Source organism: Psammomys obesus, unplaced genomic scaffold, assembly GCF_907164565.1.
Source record: "Psammomys obesus unplaced genomic scaffold, mPsaObe1.curated_primary_1811, whole genome shotgun sequence".
NCBI lineage: Eukaryota > Metazoa > Chordata > Mammalia > Rodentia > Muridae > Psammomys > Psammomys obesus.
Genome location: NW_026585504.1, coordinates 31,677,000 through 31,696,577, shown reverse-complemented (window position 1 = coordinate 31,696,577; position 19,578 = coordinate 31,677,000). Strand labels below are relative to the sequence as shown.

At 40.5% G+C, this 19,578-nt stretch overlaps 1 pseudogene; it reads left to right on the top strand.

Annotated features, from left to right (window-relative positions):
* The first annotated feature begins 6,021 nt into the window (after positions 1-6,021).
* LOC129673147 (nuclear nucleic acid-binding protein C1D-like) lies at positions 6,022-18,606 on the top strand (annotated as a pseudogene).
* Positions 18,607-19,578: the final 972 nt, after the last annotated feature.

Here is a 19,578-nt window from a genome sequence, read left to right as displayed (position 1 = left end):
TATATATATATATATATATATATATATATATATATAGAGAGAGAGAGAGAGAGAGACAGACAGACGGATGGATGGATGGATGGATGGACAGACAGACATATAAATTATTTACTTGGCAATTAATCTGTTCAAATTTAGTACTTTGCACTTAGCATTGTTTATGTAATTTTTTTTTAGTCATTGATTCCACTTCTACATCTACCAATTAATTTGACACTGCACACTCAGAAAGCTCTGTACCCTGTTTATTAGACTCTTGGTAAAAACACTGAGACAGATTCTGGCTATTGTAGCAGAAAACATGAGAATGAGGGCAATCTTGAAAGACACTGATTCACTTACCAACTGCAAAGGCAGCTGAACTCAGGTTAGAATCCGCACAGCCAAGGATGACACTGAAAACCATGCCTTGATATCACCAATGCCAATATAAGTATTTTCCTGGGCATGGGGCATTACTGATGTTTTTGTAATAAGGTGGCTGTAAGGGATTAGTTGAAGCTTTTCCAGCTGCCACTGTTTTGCTTATCAGAGTTCCTGAGTTTGCCTCCCTACTCCTCTCTTGGTCAGTCTCTGGGATAGGATATCTGATTGGTGGAGCCCAGCTCACATGTTAGTGAGCTTGCTGCAAGGGAGTCTGGGAAGTGCTCTTTTTCTCCCATTTGGAGTCATAGGTAGGAGCTGGAGAGATGGGTCAGTGTAAAGCACTTGCCTAGCATGCACAAATAACAAATGTTATCAGGTGGGAAACACAGAAAATAAAAAGCCTTGATTTCAAGGAGCCAATTATCATGAAAGCCTCCTATCCCATTCATAGTAACCATAATCTAGGCTTGAGCTCCTGCATGCTTCTTTCTAGAGAAATGCTCATTATCTCTTTGAGTTTAGGCACAAAACTGATTAGAATGATCAAAGAGTTGAGGAAGAAGCATTTTACAAGGTTGTCCATCTCCTTAATGAAAACAAACAGGGAATAACAAGGTATTATGTGGCCAATAAGAGCAGGTAGCTTATGTTATGGGTCAAACAGAAGAAGCAGACCTCAGACTCCTGTGTCTATAAGAGTGAAGAGATGCTGCTGAGACCCGCCTGGTTATCCTGATGCATCCTTATGGATCCACAGCCTGCCTGGTCCTTGTTCTTTGCCTGTGTCTTGCATCAAGAACACAGGGAGACTATGCAAGATACCTTTCAACTTTGTTGCTTCAGGCTTTCTCTAAAGCTGTAGAAAGAGGCTTAAGAGTTATAGCAGAAAAATGAACTGAGTTGTTGACCCCGGAAATCAATTCAGTGGATTGTGAATAAGAAGTTCCTGGATAAATGTACCACATTTCTTAGGCTCTAGGAAACTGTTCTAAGGTACAACTCAACTTTCCTCAGGAAGCCCTCGCCCCCCATGCCCATGAAAACAACTAGATTATTATCTAGCCCTTTGGCCTAATGTGATAACCTTCTATTGTTTTTTGTTTTGTTTTGTTTTGTTCTCTTTTGTTTTCTCCCTTCCTTCTGCTTCATGGAGTCAGCTTTCAAATGAGCTACCAGGACTCATATTCTTTTCTTAGAGGCTGCCTTCGAGAGGACCCATACTTAGTCACAGATGCCAACCTTTGAAAGAAAAACAGTAACTCCTAATATCCGCTGACATGGAAGGAACAGGGAAAATAAACAACTCTATTTCTACCATCTAGAGTCTTGCCAATTTCTCTTAGCTGTCCATTTCGTGGGACCTGTAAACATCAGCCTCCTGGAGCACAAAGGTGGTGAAGGACAGGGGGGTGACGGGCATGAGCAAGTGGCAGCCTCTTGTTCCTGCCCACCCCTTTCACCTCTGCCTTGGAGAAGTCTCTCCCCTACTGTGTTATATCAGGGAGGTGCCTTATACTCTCACTAGAAATAACACTTAGTCACAACATGTGCTCTTCTTAGAAGGCAGTGGGAGAACACAGAACCAATGGTACAATTACTCTAAATTACAGTCTCTGGAGACTCCATTTCTCTATCTAGCCCTTTGGCCTAGAGTGAGAACTATCGTTACTTTCTTCTGTTGCCCAGTTCCATGCTCGTCTTTGCTAACACCTTCACCGGATGACATCCTTTCCCCGTTGTAATCCATAAACATCTGAGTCCTCTTCATTTGGAGACCACACGATCAGGACACCAATGCAAAGAGTATTATTAGTTCATGGTCTCATACTAGTTACTGCTGCATCACTATGACAAAATACTTGTCAAAAACAACTTAAGAGAGGAAAGGTTCCTTTTGTTCAGTTTCAGAGGTGTCAGTCCATCTGGGTAGGGAGGATGAGGCCTAACAGAGAAGTTCATGAGCCCAGGGGAGGGGAGGGCAATGTTGGCTCATCTCCAGCTTTCTCCTTCCCCTTTTTATTCCAACTAGACTTCCACATCATGGGATGATGCTACAGTATCAGGGCGAGGCTCCTCTTTCTAGTCAATCCTCACTGAAAACAGCCTCATGGACACACCCCATAAGGATGCCTCACCAATCTCTGATATCATTCAAAAATCCAGTCAAGTTGACAATTAGCATGAACCACCACACTTCTGATCATCCACACGTGAAATCCCCCAAGTGTCAAGCATAGTCTTTTTCTTGTCTCCATTGTATGGTGGGCATCCCTGGGAAGGAGATGATCAATCCTCACTCAGAAAGGCAAATGAGATGGACATCGGAAGAGGACAGAAAGAGTGAACAGGACAGGAGCCTACCACAGAGGGCCTCTGAAAGGCTCTACCCAATAGGGTATGAAAGCAGATGCTGAGACTCACAGCCAAACTTTGGGCAGAGTGCAGGGAATCTTATGAAAGAAGGAGGAGATAGAAAGACCTGGAGGGGGCAGGAGCTCCACAAGGAGAGCAACAGAACTAAGAAATTTGGGCACAGGGGTCTTTTTTGAAACTGACACTCCAACCAAGGACCATGCATGGAGACCCTGCACAGATGTAGCCCATGGCAGCTCAGTCTCCAAGTTGGTACCCTAGTAAGAGGAACAGGAACTGTCTCCTTGACATGAACTCAATGGTTGGCTCTTTGATCACCTCCCCCTAAGGAGGGAGCAGCTTTGCCAAGCCACAGAGTAAGACAATGCAGCCAGTCCTGATGAGACCTGATAGACTAGGATCAGATGGAAGGGGAGGAGGAGCTCTCCTATCAGTGGACTTACAGAGGGGAAGGGAGGATATGAGGGAGGTAGGGTGGCTTTGGGAGGGAATGAAGAAGGGAGCTACATCCAGGATACAAAGAGAATAACCTGTAATTAATATAAAAAATTAAAATAAAAAAGAAATCAATGACCTTTTCCTTTTTCTCTTTTATGTTTCTCCTCATAGCTGTGATACCTAGAGGAAATATTCTATGCTTTAGAACCTCTAAACCCACTGAGCCTGAGAATAAAGGAAGAGAGGCAAACATCTCCAAATCAGGTTTTTTCTTGACTAGTGAGGTGTGTGTATGTGGGTGCTTCTACCTCTACTTCTTTTTCCAGAACTGTTCATTCTCATGGTGGACATGATAGCATGGTACCTCTTGGTAGCTTCTAGCCATAATCTGCATTCCATAGAATAGCACTCTGCCCTCACAGTCTGCAGCCTTCCAGATAAAGGCATAAACAACCTGATTCTTCAGTAGGTCATCTTACTGTTGTTTCTAGAGTTAGAGCCTCTACAATGGCTCCCAATGAGCCTGCTTCCACGCATTCTTGGTCCTGTGCATTCACCAGTTCATATTTTCCTTGACTGTGGGCTAGACCTAGTGGCTTGTTTCTAAAGAATAGAAATAGCACAATGAAGTGATGTCACTGTCTGAGACCGGGGCTAAAGAAAAGTTGTGTCTTGTTTGTTTTCTGTCACTCTTTTGTTTGATTGTTCTCATGGAATCTAGCTGTTTTGTTGTGAGTTGCTCTCTGGGGAGATCTGCATGGCAAAAAGCTGTCATCTTCTGCCAATAGCCATATGAGTGGGAGTAATTATTCCTGGGAGACAAGTCTTGAAATGTTTATAGCCCTGGCAAGTGCCTAGCTTGAGGCCCTCTGGAAGATCTTAAGTGAAGTTCTCAGCTGAGTCGTGTTCAGGCCCCTGGCCCACAGAAACCTGCAGATAATGTTTATTGTGTTAAGATTCTAAGTTGGGGGTGTTGCTTACACGGAAATGCTTCCAGACAACTCCTTTTGGATGAGAGGACACACTAGGAAATTCTTTAGCCTTAAGCCCCATTCTGTGAGTGTGCTGTTGTTATAAAATGACAAAGTACAGCCATTGGTGTATAGGATAGTGTGAGACTGGATAATATTGTCTATATAGCTACAAATGATAGTATCAATTGGAGCATTGTAAGGAAAGAAATTTCAACGAACAAAACAGGCATCTTTTTCTGTGAAGACACACGTTTCTTTTCCATAACAAGAAAGGCCCGTTGTGAGCATCCTGCTTACAATCAGATAGTTGAAGGTCTTTTAAAAAATGATCCTCCATTACAGGTTTATATTGATTTTTTTTTTCCGGGCTGGTCTTGGTAATGGTGATAGCCAGTTCAGCCTTGGCAAGGAGGGTGCCTTTTTCTTGAACACACGCACACACTTTGTTCTCGTTTCTGTAGCGATGCATAGGTCAAGTAGAAGGTTAACTGAAAAAGACCTGTACAGTGTTCTCATTTCAGGGGCATATGTACCAAAAGAGAGACCAATATCACTCAGACAGATCACCTTGCCCATCTGGTTGGTACTTTATCTGTAGCAAGTGCCCTTATTATCAAACTTGGGGGTCATAGTCTGTGTCCTAAGTAAAGTGTGGCCACCCATATTCCGTAAGCCAGTTACAAGGAACAAATTCAAAGTGGAAAGCAGACAAAAGAGATTGATTCAATGTGGCCACCTGGGGAAAAGGATACCCCCACTTGTATCTTTAGAGTCCTAAAGTAAGATCAAAGAGGGCCAAAGGTATACATGCTTAAGGATCATTTCTGGGCTTCGGTCTCATCATATAAGATAGTCTGATACATTTTAAAACTGTGTAAAATCTCGTTCTGGAGACTTCCCTTCTCTAAGCATGAGAATTCTGGGGTAAATCCCCATATGTGGGAGAACTATTGTTTCAACAGCCGGATATAGCTTCACACACATATCTTCAAACTCAGTGTCCATGTCCAGAACTACATCCCTGTGTTTTTCCTCAGACTTCCTTGTCACCAGTTTTCCAGTGTTTCTCATTTGAAGCCCTTCACTTCCAAAATCTACACCCACTTGGAGGACTGGCCATCCCCACTATCTGTTTAGGGCTACTGCTGAGCAGATCTACAGGTAAAGGTCAGCATTCTTGGTTGATTTCAGAATATTCTGTAGGCCCATCTGTAAACTGACCTCTAATGTCATTCTTTTTTTAACTAATCATCATAAACTCCCCAGGAAGCCTTCAAGGAAAAAGAATAAGTGACCTGGGACCTTGAGCCACTTTCTCACAGAGGCTCTGTCTTGCAGACCTCAGAGGATTTCTGATTCTCTATTTGTGATCTTGGTTGGACATGCAACACTTCATTTGCTCTTTGTGTGTATTCCCGTTACAGTAGGTAGCCAGGTCATACCACAGTCTTTGTCACTTTTTTACCATCGTTGTTAAGAGAGTGACTGAAGACTTAAGGCCACTGATTACAAAATCTGTATTCTTTGCATGTATTCCATTCCATCCCATGCCAAAACTAGTGAAATACATAATCATGAGACCATTACAAACTCTAATAACCAGCACTGCTCACACAATACTACCCATGTAAACTAAATAAACATGTGAAGAGGCCAAGCCCCAAATCCCACTTTTAGGGGCTGCTTTCTCAGACTGTTTCTGATACCATTTGCTATTAGGGTTATGAAATGAAGACAAATAATACTTTAACATGAGGTATTGAAGAGAGCCTAATGAGTCACATATACAAAGATGTAACTGGAATAGTAAAACACTCCAGAGTTGGTAAATGAATAAGTCGCAACCTCTCTGAGCCTAAAGGCTAAGAGAATGGAGATGCTCCAAGAACCCACTACACCACTAGCTGGAGAACACAACCTGCCTTTGTCAAGGAGAAGAAAGACTGCCAACCCTAGGCCTGGCAAGGAGGAAGCTGGGGATATGAATGAACACTCTGACCTTACTCTCATGATCTTCTCCAATTCTTGCTTGTCTTCCGTCAGCCAAAACCAACTAGAAGTTAGAAGGTATGAGAGGCAGCTTTGAGAGTCATGGCATAAGTGGAGAAAGATAAAAGATAAAGCTGGAGGGACAAATAAAGACCATTCAGTGCATTTCTCATCCCACTAGAGAAAAGTCCATCTTCCTTAAAATGTACAAGTAAAGTGGATCTAAAGGGTGGAAGGTTTCATTTCTATAGCTTCTTTTATTAGAGGGTCAATCTCTTCACCTGTTCAGGGAGAAACCAGCTTGAATTCTGGGCTTCTTGTCTGTCTTTATTAGGAATGTCAGCAGAGGTAGAAGTGTACAAAATATAGATAGAGACCACAACTTTAACTCGAACATTATAAAGCCGTGGTGGTAATAGATGCACCTCTTAATAAAAAAATATTTCTTAAAAACAGAATATGAAATAGAATACGATGTTTGTTCTGTTTGCTTTCTACTGTTGTAAAGACCATGACCAAAAGTAATTTGGAAGGAAAGGGTATATTTCAGCTTACAGTTTATAATCCATCTTGAAGGACAGAAACTGAAGCAGAGTCCATGGAGAAATGTTGCTTGCCAGAGCGCTCCCCATGGTTTGTGCAGCCTACTTTTATATATAAACCAGGACCACCTGGGTTGTACCACCCACAGTGAGCTGGGCCCTCCTGCACCCATGGGCTTCCTATGAGTCAATCTGACATATGCAATCCTCCAGTTTAGATTTTTCCTACCCAGCTCTCTAGCTTTGTGTGGAGTTAACAAAAGCCAACCAGTACAATATTCTAATGAATTTTTGAAGTTAAAAAAATTATGGAGATATATTATAAATATTGATTCCATTTTCATGTGGAAAAATATGTGACATTCAGATCTGCCATTAGTTGAGCTGCGGAGGAGAAGTTTGAGGAACACTAGGAAGCTGCAAGCACTCCTCCATGACTGATTTCTGGACTTTGTAGATTCAAACCTTGAGTTCTATTCCCTGACAGCCTAGATTTGATTTTTAAAATAAACCCTCACCCCAAAGAGAGATTTAATTATAAAGCTCCCTCAAAAAATTGTATGAGTTCATGATTTAAAGCCCTCCATAAATATCTAAAAAGAAGGCAGCATTGCCCTTGATTGGCATACCAGCAATCAGCTTCTCCCTGGAGGGCTGTTAAGTTTCACTGAGAGCCAAAAGCTGGGCCAGGGAGTTGGCAGAGTGAAAGACAAGGTGCTGGCAGACAGGAGTGTCAGCACAAAGCAATAAGTAAGTAAGGAAGTGAGTAAGTAAGTAAGTAAATAAACAAATAAGCAAACAATAATATAATGAGAGTTAGAGGCAGGGGCAGAGAAGAGCTTGGCAGTGGATCATGAGGTTGTTGTAAAGCCAGGAGGTGGAGGGATTTATTTTAGGATGAATACTAAACTTTTTGTTGCTTCTGTTGAGCAAAAGGAAATAGACCTGGTCCATCTGGTCTACCAGATTATTCATTGGCTTTATGTCAGGCTAATAAAACCACCCAGATCAAGACAGATGAATAGCTCAACTTGGAGGCATTTACATTCTAGTCAGAAAAAAAAATGTTAAAAGCAAACAAAGTGGGAAGGAGTTTTGTTTAACAGTTAAAATACTGGTATGCGATGGGAATAAATGACACTATGGGATACAAGGATTAAAAATCTTTTCCTGCATAAGCCAGGTGATGAATACTTTCAGTTTGTAGACTGTGTAGTCTCTTTTCCTATGCCTCATACATAATATTCGGCCTGCTTTTTCAGTACACACACAAAAAAATCTATAGACAATAGGTTTCACCCATGATCCATAGAAGAACATGGTAGATGAAAGTGGGGAAAATAGCACACAAGGTACCCTGAGGACATGATGAGAAAGGGACAATCGTAGTTTGCCTTGGGAATGAACACTCTTCACAAGACAATAAGTTCTTGCAGAAAGCCTTGAGTTGATGAGGGCTCAGCCCATTCCAGAGACAGAAAGGAGAATGGTGCATCTGGAGCATATTAACTAAGTGTGAGATAATGTCACAAGAGTAGAATGCCACTGTGTCTTGATGTTTCTACAAAGTATTATGGGATGTTGCTGGGGAGTTCTAAAAAAAGTGATGGTCAGAGAGGCCCATTGCTTTTTAGAAAGAGGAAGAAAATAACAATTTCTTATTTATTAATTGTTATTTTCTTCTGAGCAGTGTTTTGTACAGCAGTAGTGAATACCATTTTTGTGGACCGGATGGCAAAGCACTGTGCTTCTAATGGTTGAGTCCTAGAACAGGAGGGAACATGGCTGCTCTCTAGCACACAGTTTACACATGAGTACATCAAAATCAAGAGAGGTTAAATACTTTGCCCAAGATCACTGAGCAAGATGGCAGTGGAATGGGACCGGAACCCCTCTGAGAAAAAGAATCTCAGCAAAGAGGCTAGACCTGATAAGGCATCTGTTACACAAGAAAGACAGGATGGTTGTGTATCCAGTACAGTTAATGTCATTGCTGCATCCGTATTGAGACCAGCTCCATATGTTCTTTCTGTGAGTGTTCTAGAGGAAGACAGACTGTGAGAAAAACTGGAGCAGCAAAGATTTCCAGACTATGAAACTCAGCAGGGACCTTGAATATGTAGGAGTCTTGGGCATGAGCATTCTTCCACTGGCTGAAGAACCATGGGATTAGCAAGCTACTTTTGATAGAGACTGAGAAGAAGTCATCAGGTACAAAGTAAAAATGACAAAAGCTTGCTTGAGAATATTTGGCATATTCCAAAGAACACTTAAAAATACCAAAGGGACACCGAGAAGAGCTGATGTATATGACAGCAGGTAGGACCAGAGGGTTATTACAGTTGGCTGTACCTCGTCTTTGTAACTCTGCCCCATGTGTTGTAGGGATAAGCAAGCCATGCTTGAAATTCATATGTGAGTGTATGGACCCCTGTCCCTGTGCATTAAGCATGAATATGTGACACCTCCTTGAGTGTCTATTTACTGACTCAACCAAGACATCAGTTAATCTCTGAGAAATACAAATAACTTTAGTGACTCCAAGACTGTCAAAAGCAAGCTTGGGCAACCTAGCACACTGGTCTGAGCAAGATGGAGAGAGACGGAGAGTCACATTCTTTGTACGGAATATAGCTGGGCTTGACAGCAGGAGGGCTTTGATCAAGAATGTGAAGTAAGATGTCAAAAGATGGGGCCTCTCTTTGAGGGAAATTGACCTCAACATCTGTGGTTGTTGGTCTTGGACAGGACCCTGATTCTTACCTCTTCAGTAGCAGAGCTGTGATTGTAATTATAGAAGAAAACAATACAATGATATGCAGTTTACCAATTTCAAGGCCCCTTCATGGGTTCCATTTCTAGTGACCAACTGGAAAACAGATCTCTCATTCTCCAGGTACATATTTGAAACCTAGCCAGTGGTTTGCAAATCCACTCCCTGGAGAGAATTTGCAGGAGACTCATTCCAAATAATGACAGAGCCATGTTTCTGCATGAATGTCACCCTGCATTTTGCAGAGAGGCATTAACCTCAATGGTTAATGATCCCACCACCTTCAGCCACAGGGAAATTTGAGTCATGTGTTGTTTCTCTAGAATATTCAATTATAGCCTTGGGGCAGAATCTGCTCATAGAAAGGATGAAACTTCAGGTCATCTAAAAATAAAGTAATTCAAAGTTCCCAAGAGTGCAGGCCTTCATGACTGTCTCCTGAAGTGAGTTCCACTTCTGACAGAAATTGTGACATTTTTATGCGTGTGTATGTGTGTCTATGTGTTTACATTTATGCATTTGCATGCTAAGGTCAGATGTAGATTTCAGGTGTCATTCCTGTGTGTGCCCCAGGGATCTGTCTGTCTCTGTTTCCCCAGTATTAAGACTACAAGCATGCACCACCATGCATGGTGTTTTCCGTGGGTTTAGGAGACTCAAAGCTCAGGGCTCTCAGGGCAAGAATTTTACTGGGTGAGCCATTGCCCCAGCCTCCGACATGACTGTTAACCATGACAAAGAATGGCCAAGCCTTCACTCTGAACAAAGCTCAAAGTTTCACATGAATTCAAATCACTTTCACCAGATAAAAATCTAAGCCCATAGAGCAGAGAAGGAAAGACGTGAAAACCAACCACAGGAGACACTGGCATGTGGTCTTCACAGAGGGACACTTGTGGTTCTTGTAGTCAAAGAACTAAACATGAATTATGTACCTGACACCATTCATATCCTAGAAGATGGGAATTGCTCGCTTTATGAGGATGAGACACTTCATTAGCAACAGATCTAGGCTATGACAATGATGAGAGCCTAGGGAGAAAACAGTTCCACTCCTGGGAATACATGGACTACCAAAAGAAGATAAAGCTAGAGAAAACAGGGAGTCTATTTATGAAACATTCACTTCCCTTACAAATTGGTGGATAAATATCAATGTTCAGACAGATAGAAGATAGCTTAGGCCCATTGCCAACCACTTGGTATGTTTTGAAAGTCCTGCCTCCACATATAGAAGCTGGAATGTACTCTTTAGTCTTTCCTTGTGGTAACATTATGGCTGAGCCTGCACACCCAACCACTGACCACTTCAACTAGCCCAGGCAATATGGGGGAAGGCAGCACCTGGCAGAGTGAGCCATTTCCATACGGAGCAGTGACACATCTTTCTATCACGTCGCTAGTGGATTCAAAGCAAGCAGTTGTATCTCGACTGAGCTGGAGTGCTGAAACGAAGGCCAATCCCACTGCTGTTCTATGGGGTTAGGCCCAGAATAGATGTCTTTATCATGTTCCTGATATGCAGAGGGCTCAGCCTACTCCATTTTCCACAGAATCCGTACTTCTGTCTGATTAACCAGAATGAACTCTGCCATTTACAGCCAAATACTGGTACTGTACTCTCATGACTTCCAAAAAAAAAAAAAAATCTCCATCACGTTAGAGATGCAGGACACAGACATTCAGTCAATGGCACCAGTGTTGCTTGCAGGAGGAAATGGAAAGGGTGGAGATGAAGGTGCTCTTTATTGCTGTCAGGGAGACAGATCTGTGTTCCAAGCTGTCTTTTGAGGCAATCTACATGCTCTAAGTTTCATAAGAACCTTGAGACAGATATTGTGCCCATTAAAAAAAAAAAAAAAAAAAAAACAGTATTAAGGGCAAAGGTGCTATTTTGTTTTAGAAGTGCTAGAAATTGAGTTTGGGGTCTGGTGTATGCTGGACATATCCCTTACCACTGAGCTAGATTCACAGCCCCTTTCTCACTATTTTTAATTTTGAGACAGGACCTCACTAAGTTTCACAGAACGGCCTCAAACTTGCTCTGTTACACTGGTGTGCCTTCAGTGATCTTCCTGCTTCAGTCACTCTGAGCCATTGAAGTACTGGCCTGAAACACCTGGCCTGGGAAAGGATTCTTTGGCCAGAATCACACAGAGACTTGGGGATGTGCTTTGCAAACTACAAAATCCAGGTTTAGCAGACACTTCGCCTTTTGAATTCTAGCTATCTCACAAAACAAACAGAACTTCTAGAATACGATAATATAGTAAATGTGAAGTCTTTTATTTACCTTGTATTTTCAATTAACATATTAATTATACATGTTAATGAAATTTTATGTGATATTTCAGCACACACATATACCATGCATTAATTAATCAAGATAATTAGCATTTCCTTCTTGAAATTTCTTCCTGTTCAGATTATTCCAGTTCTTATCTTCATAAGCTATATCATGTTTTTTATGCACTGTAATCACATCATTGGGTATACAACATCAGAATGTATTCCTGCCAATTGGGTTTTGTACCTGGCATCCAACCTTCCTCTGTGTCTACTGTCATTCTCCCTCCTAACCATTTTACATATAAAAGTAAATATGTGGTTTTTGTCTTTGTCCATATTACTTAATAGTCTCCAGTTTTATTCATTGTGCTGTAAATAAGAGATGTTCACTCTTTCTGTCTGAACAATACTCTGCTGTACATGCGTAGCATAGTTTTCTTACCTGCCCATCTTTGCTAGGCTTATTTCCCATATTTTATAGATCTTTGAAGTTTTTGAATATCACCTTTCTATCTCAGTATAACTAAATGGACAAACATTGAAACAAAATAGTTTCTAGCTATTTACTTTCTGCTTAACTTTGAAACATCTGCAGGAGGCTAAATAAAGCTGGTTTCTGTAATTAAACTAATTCCTAACAAGTAAGATTATTATAGGTAACTAACTACTAGCTTGCCTTTCTAATGATTCTAAATAGTTTACACGTATTTCATAAGACTAGAACTTTACATTACATTTTAAGTAAGTTGCATATGTACAATAACTTAAGCAAAAGTTGAACAAAATAACCTTAAATTTCTATCAATATACAATAATTCACACCAATGTAAAACATTTGAGACTAGTAGATTCAATCATCTACCTTTTACACTATCATCATACATCTTTCCCCTTTTCATACTTTTATCATCCCCTTTCTCTCCCCTTTCCCCTAACACTAGATAAGAGAAAAAATAAGGATAGAAGGGAGAGAGAGGGCAATCTCTTTCCCACAGACCAGCGTCCGTGGCATTGGGTTGGTCGCAAAGGCAAGTGAAGAAATGAAGACTATCCTGTAGAAACTCAGAGTCCTTATCAGCCCTGGAATGCTCCCTGGCTACTGTGGATGGCATGCTAAAGACCATGTTGTCTGTTTTCAGAAACAAGCTGTTGCAGAAGTTGGACCCACTTGAATGAGCACAGGGGGATTTAGCCTCTGCCTACTCATTACATTCAATGTTTTGGGTTTATTTGGCAACTCAAGGAGTTGATCCTAAGGAGCATCCAGTGAAGCAAGACTTGGAAAGAATCAGAGTGTATATGAACACAGCCAAAGAAATAATAGACAAGAAAAGCTGCCAAACTGGACAGAGGTGCCACTTTGAGATTTGTCAAAAACATGCTCTGGGAAACAAAACCAAAAAACACACCAAAAGTGGCTAATAAACAAAAAAGTAAACAGTTACCTTTTGTCCTGGGGATACATGTTTTCAAACAGTACATCACTTTTACTTACTTTACAAAGTAAGGACTTACGTGGCCATGTAACTTTTAAATGGATTCCTTTTTGGATTCATATATAAATTTATTTATTAAATTTGTCATACTGCATTTGTTTGCTGAGAAAGATTATGTTGTGTTTATTGATTTTCATATAAAGCATCACGTTTTTAATATTGTAAGATATTCTATAAGCAATTGTGAAATCAAAATGTTCTTTGTAAACAGTTGTAGTGTTTTAAATCAATAATATTATGGAGTGTGCTCTCTGTAGAATGGCGTTATAAGGACACCTGTTTTTACTAATAATGATAAAATGCAATGTCTTAAATACTTTGTTTGCTGTTTACTTTTTTCAATATGATTCTATGATTTTTTGGAATAATTGCTGTCTTGATATTCAAAATGCAAAAGTGAAACCTTAAGGCTCTATTTTAATTCTCTCTTTTAATTGTTCCATTTAAAATAAAATATTCTCATTAACATTGATGTTAAAAAAAAGGGGGGGAGAAAGACATAGAAAGAGATTCCTGATTCTAACATTCTTTGTGTCCTCCCTGACTATGACCAATAACAACTTGTAACCAACCCCCCTACGTGGCAACAAACATTCTTAACCCACCAAACAACCAAAACCACACACCCCACCTCTTGGGAATGGGGGAATCATGTTCTTAAAATTGTTTCCTGCTGTCTTTGACAAAGACATCTTTTGGAGACCCTAAGAAAATTGAGATATTACCCAAGTCCTGGGAGAGCTAGTTGTATCCAGTCTCTGTGGGATAGGAAAGGGTAGGGCTTAACTGAAGTCCTGGCTGAAACACTTTGTGAAGCTGGACCATCTGAGCTAGCCATTTTGAAGTTGACATTGATGCAAATTTTTTAGGAAACAGTAACTGAGGCAGTGTGTGAGGCTGGATCATCTGGGTTACTTGCTTTGTCTTCATTGGTGTCTGGTCTTTTTGCTCTGAAAATACACAAACTTTTAAACATAATATTACAGGTACATTTTCCCACTGACATATAGATGGACTGTGTGGTGTGCACAAATCAGCTAAAGATGATTTTCTGCTCTATGTTTGAGCAGGTGAAAGGCATATAGCAACTTTATAAGTCCATTTGGACTGTATATCCAAACTGTATTATAAATCTCCATCCATGCTATATGAAAGAATGGAATGTAATAATAAGTCATGAGAGGCAGGTAGCTAAAAAGATTTATTGGTTATACAGAGATGGTCATATCTCAACTAGCAGGAGGGCTTCCCTCGTCAAATCTAATCTTTATAAGGTTTTATGGTAACCATATTTTTTTCATTCCCAATAGAAACATTAAACAAAACTGTGCCCCCATCACAAAACTACTGCAGGTTTCCATTCTGATGTCAACACATCCTTAAAGTGTATAGTTTGATCTAACTCCATAGTTATTGTTGTTTTTTGTTTTGTTTTGTTTTGTTTTGTTTTTTTACCCCAGTGTCTCCCATCTGCTGTTGTTCCCTTTTCATTAACATTAAGAAAATTTAAAGTTATCAAAGTACTATTTAGTCTGTCCCTGGTGGTCATTACTCTTTCTTTTTGTTGAATAAGAATTTCTTTTTGAAGTGTAATTAAAACTTTCTACAACTGCTTATCCTGTATGGTTGTGTGGTATAATCATAATATGTTTTATATTATAACATGCAAAGAATTGCTTTATCTTACTGTATACATATGCAGGGACATTATCAGTTTTAATTTGTGCAGGTACCCTCATAATTGCCATCATTTCCAATAGATGTATATTACAGAATCAGCTTTCTCAGAACTCAAGAAGTTAAACATTGAAACCCCAAATATATATATACCCAATGGTATAGTATACATACTTTAGTTTTCCAAATTCTGCAATATGAAACACAATTATCTGTCAATTTTTTGGTACCTCAGGTTACTTCTGGCAGGTAATGGAGTTTGGTTATACAGAGAACAAGTAGGACATGTTCTTATAATTTCCTTGGCTTGTTGCCAATTGATAGGAAAAAAAATTCTTTAAACCTTTACTGTAAATATGGTGTTTTTTTTTTTCATGAAATTTTGAGGCTTCTAACACACTTCCTATTAGTAACTAGTCAATTTCCTCATTTCCTTGGCCAATAGACTTGATAAACCTGTATGTGGTCGAATATGAGTTGACTTGTTTATAACCAAAATAGTTAATAGAATATCCTTTCTGTATTTTTTTTTTCAGGAGCAATTTATAACTTCCAGCAGAATTCTTTGTGTTTCCTTAACCATTTTCTCTAAGGTACCTGCATGAGAATCAGCAAACAGAATATCATCCATGTAATGATGAATAATAGATTGAGGAAACTGCCTACGAATTATTTATAGCAGTTGTTGCCCAAAATATTAACATGAAGTTGGACTGTTTAACAGTCCTTGTGGAAGCACTTTCCAATGACATCTCTTTATGGACAACTATTATTATAATAGGTACTAAGAAAACAGACCTTTCCCTATCTTGCTCAGGTGAAGGGATTGTGAAAAACTAACCTTAAAAAAAAATCAAATACTATCATAGGCCATGATAACAAAGAAGGTAAAGTAACAAAGAAGGTAAAGGAATTCTAGGCTGTAAAGGACCCATTGATTGAGTGACTCTATTCACCTCTCTTAAAGCTGTTACCAGCCTCCATTTTCCGATTTTTTTTTTTTTTTATAACAAACACGGGAGTTTCATGGGCTGGTAGACTCTTTTATATGTTAAGCCTCCAGCTGCTGAAATGCCTGCAATTTTTCATTAGTTATGGGCCACTAATCTCCCCACCCAGCCTTGTCATTAAACCGTCTTAGGGGTAGAGATGTTGATATTTCAGCAGAGGCTCCCCCTTAAAATTTGGATACTCAAACCCCGTGATCTTCTGTGTTTGGACAATGGGAACAGTCTGTGATTGTATTTGATGACACATACCAATACGTTCCCCAGGAGTGTCTACCCCCCCCCCATTTCATCATGAGTTGTTTCTGGGACTGCAGGAATATTAATTTTAGTATCTCATTGTTGTAAAAGATCCCTTCCCCATAAATGTATGGGTATGACAGCCACATAGAGTCTCAACTTCCCTGTTTGCCCTTCTTGTCCTACACATTTAACACATCATACACTTTGTCTAAGATAATTTACCAATTAAGTGTGTATAAACCTCCTGAAGTGGCCATTCTGGATTCCAGGATTTTGGAGAAATGATAGTCACATCAGATCCTGCACCCACAGAACTTTCTATCTCAATACAATTCCCTTGTAATTTTAATTTGGCTCTCTAATCATTAAACGCTGTTTGCAAGAAGACATGTTTTCCAGTCTTCCAAAATCCCTCTGTTTTTTCTACTGGAGTGGCTTTGTCCTTACTGTAGGGACATAGTCACAACAATTCTAATACCTGCATTAATTTGCATCCTTTTTTTACATATGCCACAATTTAATTGTTCATTGCAATCTCCATCTATAAAACCTTGATGCACAATAAATCCTTGGGAAATTAATCCACTCCTTCACAAGATCATCCCTAACGTCCTGAAGACAAAGGAGGGATAAACACCAGTGGTTATTTTGTAACAATGAGCTTTGGGGAACAGGACAAGAGGTTTATCTGTGGCCAGTTCTAAAGCTGTACTGCCTTCAGTAGCATGCATGAGATTAAAAAAAAAAATGCTTTGTTGCAGTTTCTCTGTTTGCATGTTACCTCCTGGCTGACCAAAGGAAAATGGCTTGTATTCTTTGCCATGGGGTCTCCAGTTGGCAGGCCCCTCAGTTTGTTTCCTGATGGCAAGAGGTTACCTTCTATGTCCCTCCTGAACTTGCACTCATTAATCCAGTGACAACCCTCAGCACAGCATATACAAACCCCAGAAAGCCTCAGCTTTTATTCTGAGGAGAACCCACTGCCACCAGAAACAGCTGATTTGCTTCTATGACTGAAAGTACCTGCCATTTTGAGCTCTCGGGCTTTTAGCTTTACTATTTCTTTGCAAGTGGCTGAATTCACTGCAATTAAAGCACTGGATATTTTGATATCTGAGACTTCTAGCTATCATTTGTCCTGCGATATTGGCATGATGCTTGTGAGAGCCAATATCAGCTGTGCCTTTTATTCATTTGTCCATTGGTTCTGCTCATGCTTTTAACAGTCTAGTAACTCCCTTCCATTCAGTATTGAATTCTCAAATGCCAAGGTCTCCAACAACACCTGTCTGATCAGGGTCTGCTACATCTTTGTTTACAGCTGAAACCACTCTGAGCAAGAACTCAGGGATGGCTTCTCCAGAGCCTTATATTATTTTAGTAAATGAGATGAATCTTTTCCTGGGCTCCTCAACCTTTTCTCAGTCTCTTAAAGCCACCAAGGAGCATTCTTCTATAATAGCATCATCACTTTGATTTTTTTTTTCTTGTAAGTCAGATTTGTTTTTCTTGCTCTTCACCAAGCAATTGATCTTTAACAATATTTATTCCCCTTGCTCTATTTTACAGTTCTATATTCGTAGCTTCCTCCCTACACAACATTAACCATTGTAACTGCTGACTGGCCTCTAGCACAGCTGTTACCAATCCCTTCCAATCTTGAGGAGTAATTCTATTTTGGGTAGCCCAGGTACTTAATATTTGTCTAACAAAAGGGGAATGCATTCCACAGGAAACAATAGCCTCTTTTAAATTCCTCAGATCTATCATTTCTATTGGATGCCATGTTATCTCCCAATAATCATGATCAGCACCATTACCAGGTAAGTGTTGCACAATTACTGGGAAAAAAAAAAAATCAATGGCAATTTGGTAATCCCAGGCCACTTCTCTGGTGGTGCAGTTGGCTCAAGATTAACCCTTTCTCTCTAAATGGACTGTTTCTCTTTAACCCTGTCACCCTGCATGGCCAACTCCTCTCACTTACTTTCCCTGCTGGGGGCGGGGGGGGGGGGGGAGGCATGAAAGTGAAAGTGTGTGGCACAGGGCAGGGTTGGCATTTGTGGAAAGCTCTCCCTCTCAGTCACCAGGTCTGAACCCCTTTGTTCTCCTCTCTCTGGGGCTCTTTGCTTTCCCAGTGTTTCAGTCTCTACCTGAACCTCTCTAGTTGTACAGCCAGTTCTGCAATGCTTTCAAAAAGGAGAGAATAGAATGACTCTTCGGGTTTTTCCATTTCATCCATTTTTTTGTTGTTTCTCAGACCTTTCCATAGCCACTCGCAACTTTTCCAATTATTCAGCCATTCTCCCAACCTTTTTTGAAATGGAATACAGGAAGGAAGAGGAGGAGGAAGAAAAGAAAATAGAAAATCTTTTCTGGGAGCAAAGCAGCAGAGAACCCAGTGGCAGCGCTACGATAAGCCTTTTGCTGACATCCTGAAACAGTATGTTCATTCTTTCATAGCCTGCTGACTCCACTACGGCATTAGAAATCAAGTTTCCCACTATGCCTAGCCACGTTGGGCACCACTTTTTAGCATATTTTTCTCTGTTTTATTGGGTTCTTACACCTCTACCTCACTTGCAACCCTTATTTCACCCTAATCCCTACCAACCCCCAACACTAGGTTAGAGGAGAGAGGGGAATAGACCTCAGTAGGCTACTTTCTGCTGATTAGGGGCATTGGGTTCCTTGGGGCAAGTCCAATCTTCATCATCAGAGTACCCGGCAGTCTACCAAACAGCAAGCCAGCAATCTAGCAATAGCAATTGCAAGAGCAAACACAGTAGCAGGACAAACCAGCAGCAGTAGAGGCAGCAGGAAGCAGAGCAACCACAACCACAGGCGCGCTTAGAACTCTCCCATTTATACCTTCTCCAAAGTCCCCGGAATTAAACTAGCTGCAGCTGACAAGGATCATGGCCCTGTTAGTGCACGAGGCAAATCATAATCACCTGCTGTGAGGCAGCCTCCTATCCCACCTGTGGGATTAGAAATTAAAAACAAAACAAAACAAAACAAAAAAAAAAAAAACACAGTCACATAACAGAACTGGGTTTGAAAGAAACGAAAAGTCTCACTACAATCAATTGTCTACAACTCCTCAGATAGGGGTGGGAGGGAACACAGGAGCCCCTCCCTCTCCACTGAGTGCTGAAATGTTGATTGACTTGATTTTGCACAGGTCTTGTGTAGGGGACCGACCACTGCTGCTGTGAATTCATGAATGCAGTGGCAATGCCTTGTCCAGAAGACATAAGATACCCATATTTCCTACTGTGCACTGAACCAGTCTGTGACAGGTTCCGTATGTGCTGGCATCCTACTTTCGAATGCATCTGTCTTCCCTCTACATATTCTCACATAAGAAGAGGCCTCAGTGTTTGTTGAGTGAATAAACAAATAATGAGT